Source organism: Rhyacophila brunnea, unplaced genomic scaffold (assembly GCF_057557595.1).
Source record: "Rhyacophila brunnea isolate RB1 unplaced genomic scaffold, BYU_Rbru_1.0 scaffold_19, whole genome shotgun sequence".
In the NCBI taxonomy this organism is placed as follows: domain Eukaryota; kingdom Metazoa; phylum Arthropoda; class Insecta; order Trichoptera; family Rhyacophilidae; genus Rhyacophila; species Rhyacophila brunnea.
Window position 1 is genome coordinate 20,717,028 of NW_028232848.1, and position 13,575 is coordinate 20,730,602.

Consider the following 13,575-nt stretch of genomic DNA (forward strand, 5'->3'; position numbering starts at 1 on the left):
AGATAACCGTCCACGGCGGAACTCTAATTCAGACATACCTATCCACTTTGTGATAATTCAAGAATTCTATATTGCCACATGTGAAATGTCAACAATGGAAACGGAGACGAATTATTCTCGTCGATGTTGGTATGTGTTGAACTGGAATTAAATTAATTACTCCTTTTGGTACAGGTCTCATTCAACCCTACGCATTATATATTATGTAATTGGTACCTACCTTTGTATTAGAGCTTTATGGCGTATTGTATTATATGTACACATACATTAATTTATACAAAATATTTAAAGAATACACAAAAATAATTACAAGATAAAAAAAACTTTTTATGTAGAACGTTTTTAAATTTTCTGTTCAATTATTATGCTCAATATGCTCAAACTTGTACTTGATATGAGGTAAATAAAAAACAAACAAACAAACAAACAAATATAGAATACTGAAATGTCATTTTGATTTCCATAGTAACGCACGTATATATTAATAATTTAGTTGCTAGGACCACCCACTTAGCAACCAATAATAGTGGATTGGATTACGGATTTCTTCCGAAATAACTTTTCATACAAAACAGAATTAACTGAAAATGAATTCAATTCTACTTAAAGATGGCTAAAAGTATTAAAAGAATGCATTGGCATCGTGTTCTGATTTATTCTAAAAGTTTCAAATGTCTAGATAGTCGGGAAGTTAGTTAAAAATCGATTGCAAGATTTGTACTGAATAAACAACCACCGGACAAATAAGAATACGAGCTATTAAAAACGTTATAATAAGGTTAAAAAGAACTCTTGGTCTACTAGTATTTCAAATTAGTTGCAATGTTAACTCCAACAAAAACCGCAAGCATTTTAATCAAATTCATCTCAATTTCAGACTAACTGAAACGGGCAATATTTTTGATGTTATACCCAAATTCATGAACTTAAAGAATCCGTGAAATTTTAACTTGCATAATTATTATGATGATATTCAGTCTAAAATGAGAAACAGGCTGATAAACAATGATCGGATAAAAGATGAATCATCAAATAAAGCTGAGTCATAATTATTCACGTATTTGCCAATTTTATTGATTCAGCAGAACGTGTGCAGATATTGCTAAGATTTTAGTTGAATAATATGAATTATGTCATTTGTAATACAAAGATGGCAGCCATAAATAAGCCGTTATGATTTAACTGCAATCAGTAAACTTACAAAATAATATTTTTACCCTGGCTACCAAATCTTCCTTATTAAAAAAGTTAACGAGATGACAATATAAAGTATTGTTAATTAAGTCAGACTCTTTGTATTTATTTGTGTAAAATCTACTATTTTAGAATTGTCATTGGGCAAATTCTGTGTTGTACCTACGTATTATAAACGTATCCAAATCAAATATATCTATAAACTACCTACAACATCAATGTCTATAAAATGGGGTGAATAGAGGTATTTCCCCTCCTTTACGACTATGTATCGTCATACTCTTTATATAGATTATTATGTCATGAGAAGCTTCTTAAACTTATTTCTGTATTTTTTGATATTTAGGAATACACAGTGCCAATAATGTTCTATTTTACCGCGTTTTTGCTCGTATTCTTGTTTGTCCAGTACAATTTTTTTTCTTGTTTGTCTAATACAAATTTTTAACTAACTTCCCGACTAGCTAGACATTTGAAACTTTTAGAATATATCAGAACACGATGACAATGCATTCTTTTAATACTTATAGCCATCTTTAAGCAGAATTGAATTCATTTTCAGTTAATTCTGTTTTGTATGGAAAGTTATTTCGGAAAAAAATCGTAAAAAGTAAGACCTTTATTTACGTCAATACGGCGCGCTGTGGTATATAGTTATAGCAAAGAAAATATTTTATAGAATACAAGCTGAAGTACCCGGCTTCGCACAAGGTCGCTTCGTGGATACATTTATTTTTTTAATATTAAAATATCTGTGTAATACAATATGGGAATATGAAAATAATTCTAATTTGAGTAAAGGTCAAACAAAAGAACACTAAATTAAAATCGAATCCAAAATATTATGCAAACGTTATTAATAGTATTAATATGTAGTAAAAAATTCAAAATTGGATGGAACAAACAAACTTTGTATTTTATATAATACTGATCAAGAAACCTTCGCAAGTGTGCGCACAACAATTGACAAAAGTTTCATCGCAATCGGATGAATGGTATAGGAATGCATACGAATAGAAGAAAAGATGGTTTTCTAATTCAGAAATCTTTGCGGGCGTGCGCACGACAACTCGCCAAAGTTTCATTGCAATGGGATAAATGGTATAGGAACGTATACGCATAGAAGAAGATAGAATAGAAGAAAAAGATGAAGAAAATGCTTGCACCAATTCAGAAACCTTTGCGGGCGTGAGCACAACATTTGATCAAAATTTCATTGCAATCGGACGAATGGTTTAGGAACGCATACGAATAGAAGAAGATATGATAGAAGAAGAAGAAGAAAATGGTTGTAATAATTCAGAAACCTTTGCGTGTGTAGGCATAACAACTGACAAAAGTTTCATTGCAATCGGATAAATGGTATAGGAACCATACGAATAAAAGAAGATGTAGTGAAGAAAAAGATGGTTGTACTAATTCAGAAACCTTCGCCGGTGTTGGCACAATCACTGACGAAAGTTTCATTGCAATCGGATGAATGGTAATAGGAACGCATACGAATAAAAGAAGATAGAAGGAAGAAGAAGAAGAAGAAGAAGAAACAGTTGGTTGTACTAATTCAGAAACCTTTGCGGGTGTTACCACAACAACCGACGAAGGTTTCATCGCAATCGGATGAATGGAACGCATACGGGACATACATACAGACAGACAGACAGACATTCATTTTTATATATAAGATATAGCCTATAACCTTCGCGCAAGTGCAAGCAATAAGTTGACAAAATTTTATCGCAATCGGATGAACGGTATGGCAGCGCATAAAATACGAACAAATAAACAAAAAAACAAAACAAATATTGATTTTTATATATTAGATATTATAATCAAGTGAATATATAAATAAGTTAATATGCAATTAAACAATATTTTTCTTAAGAAGGTAGGCTTCAAATAATCGCCTAGTATGGAGTCTTCGCCACTGAGGTACAATCATGAGTCCCAGACGTTACGCACCGAGTTTGTTTCTTCTTAGATAAGCGTAGTTGTTAACCCGCTCGATTTGATTACCATTGGTGAGGATCGTTTTTCGTTCAGAAAATCAATTTATGATTATTTTTGTCTTTGAGATATATTTTTTTAAACCTACTTGACACTAAACCTTGTGGCATTCACTTACAGATTCCTGCCCCCTTCTGAAAGTCTTGTGGATCGTTCGCAAAGAAAACAATATCGTGCAAAAAAAGATTATGTATTAAGTACCTAATTAAGATAGGAACTTGGTACTCGTATTATGAGAAGTTGTATTTTAATATTGACTTGAGTAAACCTACACATTTTAAACGATGACGATAGGCGGTGAATTATAGGTTCGGGTGTTATACCTATGTGTTTTTTACTTGGTGACACAAATCAAGTTCGAGTAGTGACTACCTATATGCCAAGACGCGAATTTCACCTGGAAGTTTTCCATTAAAGGAAAATTCTTTTGACGCTGAAAAATGGTCGTGAAACTTTTGTGTTCAAGTGTAAAACCTGGTATAGTAATAATATGTCGTCATAGTTTTCATTACACATGATGAGATATGGCAGAGTGTTTTATTTTTGTGTATAAAATGTCACATATTAAGAGTTTTATAGTATATACTTCTTATAATTACATTACTATTATTTATTATATTATTAGTTTTTAATGTCAGATAACTGTTCATTATAGTTTATTAATTTCATATACTTATCATCTATATAACAATTGGAGAGAGGTGAATCCAATAATTAACAAGATCTTGGCAGCGGAGTGGTATTTATTAAAAAAATGGGCGTTTATTATAATAATTATGAATATTGATACTCTCAGCCCTGGTACTTCTAAAGAGGACAAGAGGGGCCAGAATGGTAGTGCGCTCATTTACAAGGTGGTTAGAAAATATTTTTAGAGCAGGGGTTGTTATATAATGAAAACACGATATTTGGCGGCGTCATCTTGATTCATTAAGTGCCTGACCTACGACAAGAAAAAAAAATGATCACATAGATTACATGATGACCGCGTGGATTAAGCGCTGGTCTATAGTTTTGACGGTTCCAGGTTCGAATCCTGTGTCTGGCAAGTTCACATATTGTTTTTCAATTTGTGCATGAGTCATAGTATGGTCATAATAGGTTGAACAAGTGGCTGACATCCATTTTTCGTAAAAATAAAATCTGTTAATACAAACCTCCACTCTGTGGAGACCCATATGATCCTATTAGGATCGGACATGGTCAAAAGAAAAGAAAGAAGAAGATTACGACAATATATTTATCCAAACCAAACCGCAAAGGAAGGGCTGCTCAACAGTCTTGAAAAGGAAATTCTGTCTCGTTGACTTCAAAAAAGACTGTGGACCTGGTAAAGGGACACATAGGTATATTATGAAGCAATATGATGGAGAGAGAAAACGTGACATCAGGTATCTGTCCCTTTCTATTTCAACTAGGTATTTAAACTGGATAAAAATCAAATTATACTATCAGCTGCACCATGATGTATTCATATGATAATAAACGTCCTTCCTTCAGATGCTGCCAACTGAACAGTTTGAGTTTTCTGTGTTATTTTTTGTAACCTCGTCGTATCACATGAATCGCTGCTGCCTCGAGGTGGTAGAGATGGCCTTACAAGGGGAAGGTGGTTGGTGGCGGACACAAGTAAAATTATCTTTCGCCGGAAGGTGAAGTATGATGATCTATCGTGTCTCTGACTCAGGATTTACGAGTGATGCAAAGATATGGCTGACTAATCTCACAGATACATCTGGCAGAAGTGCAGATGTGGTCTTGATCAGTGGTTTGGATTCTGGAGCATTTCAGAATATGTGGTATAGTATGGCAGGATTTACGGTCTCGGCAGGCTTTTTGGAGCCCGAAGTTATGGGGTGGAAACCTTGAGCGGGTGTGGTTGCAGTATCGTGTAACTTCCAACAATATGAGATAATAGGCACTGTATCACGGCCGTCCTGATATAGCGTTCTGTTTGGCTCCATTACTTACGATGCCAATGCATTCTTTTGATACTTTTAGCCATCTTTAAGTAGAATTGAATTCATTTTCAGTTAATTCTGTTTTGTATGAAAAGTTATTTTGGAAGAAATCCGTAAAAAGTAAAACACTATTATTGGTTGCTAGATCGATGCTTCAAGTACCTGGGGGTACACATCACGGGAGATGGCATTTTGCAGAAAGAGCTCGCTATCCGAATGGGAATGGCTGGAGCAACATTCAACTCGATGCGGAATGTCTGGGACTCACGATTGTACTCGGTCAAAACCAAATGCCGCCTATTCGACGCTTGCATTCTGACGGTGCTGCTTTACGGTAGCGAATCATGGCACCTTACGAAGACTCAGAGCAACCGTATACTGAGCTTCGAAAACAGATGTTTGCGACGAATACTGGGTGTGCGGTGGTATGACTTTAAGAGCAACGAGGAGATAAGAGAACGCACCAAGCAGCCTCTCATCACGCTGAAAGTGAAGAGGCGACGTTGGACCTGGCTCGGCCACGTGCTGCGGATGCCAGAAGAGAACTTCAACCTGGCTTGCCTGTTCTTCAAGCCGACCGGATTCCGGCGACCTGGAAGGCCGCTAAATACAATCTACAGAGTGTATACGGCGGAGCTATGGGATGCTGGTTTGACCTGGAACGAAGCAAGAAGACTGGCGAGCGACAGGGATTCTTGGAGGCGCCGCGTGGTGTCCATATGCTCCAGTTAAGGGGCGGATATGGCAAAAAAAGAAGAAGAATTGGTTGCTAGGGGTCTGGGGTCCTAGCAACTAAATTATTAATATATACGTGCGTTACTTCGGAAATCAATATGACATGTCAAAATAACATTTCAGTATTCTATATTTATTCAGTATTTCTATCAGGTACATTTTTTTAAGTCAAGTTTATATGGTTCAACAGAAAATTTAAAAACGTTGTTTATAAAAAGTTCTTTTTATCTAGTAATTATTTATTATTAAATTTATTTGAGACTTTTATATAGAATATCAAATTTACAAAATTCTTAGCTTAATGGAGATATCTGTCCCTGGATCCATTATTCCACATTAATAAGAAAAAGACATCCATATCATTTTAACCGTAACAAACAATAATTAGTAGGTAGGTTATTCGTCTGCAATGCGCGATGCAGACGTTAACCACTTCCTCGACTGACTGATAAGTGAGACTGACGCAGGCAGTGTAATGCGGTGTTCTTATCATAGGAATTCTCTCGGTTAAAATTTTTGTTACACTTTGATTTCCATTTTACGAACTTATAATATACCCGTGACTTAAATGGTTTCACTATAAAAACATATATTTGCTTTGCATAAAAGCTGTCAAATTAATAGTCATAGCTCATGTTCGAAAATATTTTTCCTTGCAAAGCTCTGGTTTGCCGTTAATAAGTAACGAGCCTTAGAATGAGGAAAAGCAAAGTGCTTTAGAGATGTGTCTATGCATGCGGAACAAGTTATTTATGAGAGCTTTTTTCTCCTCACTACCCTACTGTCTTTCAGTTTGCTTATCGAAGACATCCGATATTATATTAGGTACAAACATATTCGGTTATTATCATTCTGATATAATGAAAATATAAAAACAACGTTAGATACCTCAATTGCTGTAAGCGGTCAGAAAAATAAGAACATATAAATTATAAAGTCGAACGTATCTATATATTTTATTGAATATTGAATATATTGCGAAAGAGATTAAAATATGAATCTAGCAAATGCTGGTGCAGCATTATTTAACCTTTTTGTATACGTGGCCTCGAAGAACCTCGTTCATATTTTTGTACCCTCATATTATAATAGTCATATATTGTGTACATATTATACTATATTTTACTGTAAATAAACCTCTACTTTTGAATATTAAGTGGTTACAGTGAGTTTTTATATTTGCGAATTGAGGTGCACGATATTTACAGTATCCTGGAACACTCCCAATACATCTTTGAAAGGCGCTTTTTGTTAATTAAGCCATACTATTTTTTTATAGAGTTTGCGATGCTTTGTCAATTTCATTAAAAAAAATACATCATTAGGAGTCAAGAGCTTTTTTATTTTTAATTATTTTCTTTCGACCATGTCCGATCCTAATAGGATCATATGGGCCTCCACAGAGTAGAGGTTTGTATTAACAGATTTTGTTTTTTACGAGAAATGGAGCTCAGCCACTTGCTCAACCTATTAGGTCCATACCCTGACAGACACAAATTGAAAAACAATATGTGTACTTGCCAGACCCAGGATTCGAACCTGGGACCCACGGCTTTATAGTCCAACGTTTAAGCCGCGAGGCCACCGTGGGTGTTATTAACTGAGTGTTTTTAACTATTTTAGCAACATTTTATACACGTGAATTAGGAATTGAAGCAAAGTGAAGAGATTTTTTTAACATGTCTTCTGAAAATCAATATTAGCAAGCAAATTTGCGTTTGGATCGACATTTTTTTTAATATATATAATACGTTATTAGATTCTGATTGATAATTACTCGAGTAATGAGAATATTGTCGAAGTTTCTAAAAAAAAGTCTCGAAAGATCAGAATGAATTAATTGCTTTTATTTATTTCTTCAATATTTCGAAACAAAGTTTTGATATTTCATTTGAAATAGTTTTTAAATATTTAAACAAAGATTCTAATAAATAAAAAGTAACCTTATACGTACATATATCATTCGTTATGTTCGTATTTTATTTTATTCATTAGATATTTACCATGCGAAAGATACCATGGTTCAAAGGCTGACGACTTCTTGCGTTTCACTGAAGTTTCCACTAAATATGATCGGTTAAAAACACGCCTTCACAGAGTGTTCTCACGCGGAAATATCATTTTCGAATAATTTATGTCACGTTCTTATCAACAATAAATTTAATTTAATTTAGTCGAAGAAATAACAACTGATACGGTCGGTTAGACATATTGTATTTTTGGATAAAGAACTCAGCCACTTGATAATAATAATACAATTTACGTAAAAATCGCCTTTCCCACCGAGCTCCAATAATAACCTAGGGTTGCCATCTAATTTTTATACTGATAATAAATTTTGTGTGGTTACGACAATATTTATACTATACTATTTATTAAAAAAAAGCGGTGTGTGTACTTATGTACGCGTGTTAGAAGTTATACTTCTTTGGCGTAACAAAACAAAATAATCCGTTACCTGAGTCAATTAATGTTACAGTAGATTAGGTTGATGAAAACGTACGCGATTCATCTGTGTCGCATATAGCACATGATAATAATTGTAATTTAATTATTGTATTGGACCAAAACTCATCTTTGCCATACAGCGGTTATAATCGATTCAGAAATGCCCATGATGAATTTATAAAAAATCAAATTTTAATATATTTTTTGAATTATTTACTAAGTCAACATTCACAAAATTTATTCCTCATAGCCTCAAATCTTGATACACAATCTTTACAATGAAAAATAATATACACTCCAATATAATGCATGCGCTAGACCAAAATGAATATAATCATAATAATAAATTATGTTTTGCATCGGCGCGCGCAACTTCGTCACACGCCAAAAATACTTTCTGATCTGTTTTCCCAAACGCGCCAAAAGAAGTATAACTTCAAAAATTGCGTCGTTTATTCTACACAAATAGAATCACTTGTGCTTGTTGAAAATCGTAAATACTAGTATATCAGCATGCCCATCAGTATCTGCAGCTATAGAGTGAGTAATTATTAAGAGTGTTCACGGGGAAAGTTCGAAACGGATTCAGTCAGCGTAAAAGTGACGAGGTAATGTAATGTAGTTTGCGGTTTAGAATGGAGGTTAAACTCACCGAAAAACTGAGGTCCAGTATGTTGCTCTCAATTCTTAAGTATTTATTGAAGCATTATTTTTGTTATGTTGATAACCCTGAATATATTACGTGTATCTTATTTTACCTCAGTTGGCGGAACTTTTTGTTCTCTACTCGTTTCTGCCTTCATTACAGCGAGTGGCAGACTGTATTCTACATTTGAATAATTTATATGAAAGTTCCCTTTTTAAATTTGAGGAAAAAGGAATATCTGTTGATTCATTGAATAGGCAACGGTAAACGATGATTGGGCAACTTGAAAACGGAACAATATTATGAAGACAGTATACGACCGAGAATAGAATTTCATTGTATTCTATATTTGAATATTTAAATTGGCGCAAGGCGATTCTACGCTCTGTTCCATTTTTAAAGTTGTCATGATACTGTTATTTGCCTCATGATTTCTGCATGCATTAAATATTTATTTAAATGTATTCTAACAGAGTATTAAGATTTAAGATGATTTTTTTTACATATCATTACAAATTTAAATAAAAACTTACAATTTAAAATAGTAGGTACCTAATTCATTTTTGACTTGCCAAAATCATAACATTATGTTACCTAGTCACATTTAAACATAAATATTTCAGACGTATGGACCTTTACATTGGTAATTTTATGACCTCTATGATTGATATATCTTTTCTTCTTCATAATCGTTATTAATCACTGCTAAGGGTCGCGACCTCCACTGATAATAGGTTCATTAGGTATGAATGCCTCCTCCATTTAAAAATTAAATCAGCAGTGCACATCTGAAGGCTCTACAAAAAATAGAGAAACTGTTTTAAAATAAATGTGTGCTAGTCAAACTCTTTTATGTGTTAGATAACTATCAATGCCTACTATAGTCAGGCCGTGACATGAAACCGTCTTCTTCTTATTGTGCCATACCCTAGCGGAGGTCGGCCACCATCAAGGCGATCTTATCTTTGTCGAATGCTACCCGTAACAGTTCGGTGGAGCTGCACTCGTACCAATCACGGAGGTTCTTAAGCCACGAAATGCGGCGCCGTCCTCTGCTACGCTTCCCATTGATCTTTCCTTGAATGACAAGTTGGGGAATGCTGTATTTTTGTCCTCTCATAATGTGGCCGAGGTATTGTAGTTTCCTGGTTTTGATACTATGTAGAACTTCTCAGTCCTTCCCCATTCAATTGAGAACTTCAACATTTGTCACCCGGTCAGTCCAAGGAATTTTGAGGATGCGTCTATACAGCCACATCTCGAAAGCTTCAAGTCTCCGTGACATCTCTTGATTTAGCGTCCACACTTCCATACCATAGAAAAGAATTGAGAGCACATAACAACGTACCATACGCAGTCTCAGACCTAGGTTAAGATTTCGATTGCTAAGGCGGCGTCTCATTTTGAGAAAGGCGCTCCTTGCGATCTCAATTCTAGTTTTTATTTCATGAGACTGGTCCCATTTCTCATTGACCCATGTACGTAAATATTTATAATGGGTCACACGTTCGATTGGTTCGCTGTTAATGACAAAATTTGTGTTGGTGTCTGGTGTCGCTGCTTTTGATACTAGTAATAGTTTTGTTTTCTTGAGGTTCATTTTTAAACCATAAGAATTACTGACCTCATTAACCTTTTCTACCAGTTGATGTAAACTTCGATAATAGTAGGTACTAGTTCGTATTCATACAAATTCAATTTGGTAAATTAATTTTTTGTAGAATATGGTGATTTTTGCATATCGAAACAAATTGTAATACTTTGAATGAAATATACAATTGAAAATCTTTATTTAACACAAATATAGACTCTTACGAACTAACACGCCCTGTACTTGGTCGTATAACGAGGCCCTAAGTATTAGAAGTTTATTACGCCAGGGAATATTTCAGGAGCAGATACCCAAAACTGTGATCGACATGCACTCAGTGTACTTTCACTGATTTTACATAGACTTTCTAATAAACATGTGTGCATAATGGGAGAGAGCAGCACTGTGAAGTAACAGAAAGAATGATTCTAGTTAATACATATGAAGTATTCAAAAACAAAGCTATAATACAACGGACACACAAAAACTAGTGAAGAGAAATTCGTGTCCGTAATAAGATTCCAAAGTTTTTTTAAACGCAATAAAATTGGCCTTCGTGGCAACCAAGTCAGACGGCCCAATGGCCCAACAGCTGATTAGACCAACTTGAGCATTATTTATTCCCTCTCGCAGTACTTTATCGGACATTCCCAGAGGATGTGGTTTGCATCCTGCAGTTTTCCACTACATGTATATGTTGGTCAGGTGAAAATTCCAAGCCTAAATAAAGGATTACGTTTTTTCGGTTCGTAGCTTTTCCAACCCGTAGGGTATCTAATTACGTATTATTTGTCGTAAAGAACATCAGAATTCTATTAACCCGAAAACAGACTAACATATTACGTAAACGCCAATTCATTTAAATTATACTAGAATATACACGCTATTATCAATATAGATCGATTAAGAGCATCCCCCAAATAATATAATCTTTTAGTTTTGAGTTTTCGCCACTGTTAGCTGATTGTACTATATCACCTTTATGTGCGAAAGGGACGATTTAGAGAATGCAATATTTGTTTGAACGTTTTCGAAATAAGTTCACAACGTTTGGAAAATTGCCGGCAATGGTATCCTGGTGGGACTGCTTAAACTGTTTCGTTTGCTGTAAAATTGAAACCCAATTTGATCAAACACAAAAGTTCCACTGCAACAGAAGACGTTTACACACATAGTGACCGACCATAGTTTATTGGAAGCTCTGGAAATGCTGTAAAATATGAAGTGCGGTGCCAAATTGATATGGTCGGAGTGCACGTTTATTTTATAAACCAAACGACAAAACAATGTCATAACATAATCCCTAGTGGGGTATAAAAGAACCGTTCATATTCCAAACAGAGTGTTTACGTTTAACATTGTCGCGACTGTATTCGGAAGATGTCTAAAGTAGAGACCATTTCGTGAAAGGAATTCAGTCGTACTAACAGTAGAACTAATTTATCTTTAAATATATTAGTATCATCAGAGGCATTCTCTGGGAGTATCACTATATATCGGTTGAAAAGGGAGAACTTTTTAAGTTAGTCTGGCCCTTAGTTAGACCGGACAGCCATTGTGATTTCGTGCCTACGACTCTAGTCTGTGAAATAGTTTGTGGCATCTTACAGTGAGTGAGGTCTCTTTTCGTTTCTTAATGTTTGTTACACCACGGTATACGTCCGTATAATGAGATGTGGGGGGTAGTGGAAATGGGAAAAGTAAGTATCACCGACGATTGTAAAAAAATAAATAAATTACAGAATAGTCATCAGATCAATGAATATAGAATGGTAGTGCACATACCAAAAACAATAAAGTTGGGAATCACAACCTGGCTTGCTTTTTCTTTAAACCTGGTGGATTCTAGTATCCTGGAAGGCCGCTAAATACCATCAACGGAGAGTTTACGGGTGCATGCAATTCATGAGAGAATGCAATGAACATTATACTCGTATCACTTACCTACACTTAAAAGTATTTAATCCACCATTATGGTCATTATGGTTGATATATTTTGTCAATAATTAATTTCACTTCACATATTATATGGGTTAGTTGTTTTCTGTATAAACGGGTTCGTCATCTTTCTGTATTCCTATTAAATACCAAATCACTACAATTCTTGGTCGTGAACCCGTATGTTTTATATTTCGAATGAAATAGCAAAGCTTATGTACATAATATTTAATTTGGATTTAATACCACGAATAAAGTCACTTCATAAAATGGACTATATGAGAAAGTCGCGCGTTCTGAATTTAAAAAAGGGCGCTGGTCAGGGCGATGTTTGGAATAAGGTCGAAGAAATATTTTCGAGGTAAGTTTCGCCCGGGAAAAACTTCTCGAGAATGTATCACCTGGATACAAGGGTGTAGAAAATATCACTTAGAATGTGACAAAACATTACATAATAAGCAAAATTTTTAAAACAATCTTTTCTGGCCATATTTATTATTATATTTTACATCATATACAGTGGGAAACATAATTTGTAAGACGTGTATAAGTAATCTACTACACATAATTATATTAATATAATAAAACATACAGCTATAATTGTATGCTCGATCTCTTAACATATGTAAGTACGTTTAATTTTAGTTTGTTGAACAATTTAATTATTAATCAAAGTAGACTTTTATGTATTTTCATTGCATTCTACGTTCTGTATCAGAGTTTCCCAAACATATTTGTGTCTACCGCCCCTTTTTGGGTATATTTTACAAACGCTCCATAAAATGAGTCAGAAATTCTTTTTATTTACTTAAACTTTTTAAACGCGTTGTTTGTTTTGATACAAGTAGAGTGTACCACTATTTAAAAACATATAAATGACACAAAGATGATTTTACAGTTTGAAGTCGATTGATATATGAATTATATATTAATTTCACGTTTCATACCCACAACCTAATATTATAAAATATTAGATTCTAAATTTATTGAATATTTTATTTAGAGTACCTATATAATATGGTTATTCTACAGGTTGTTGTCCTTCCAAAGAGAGTCAG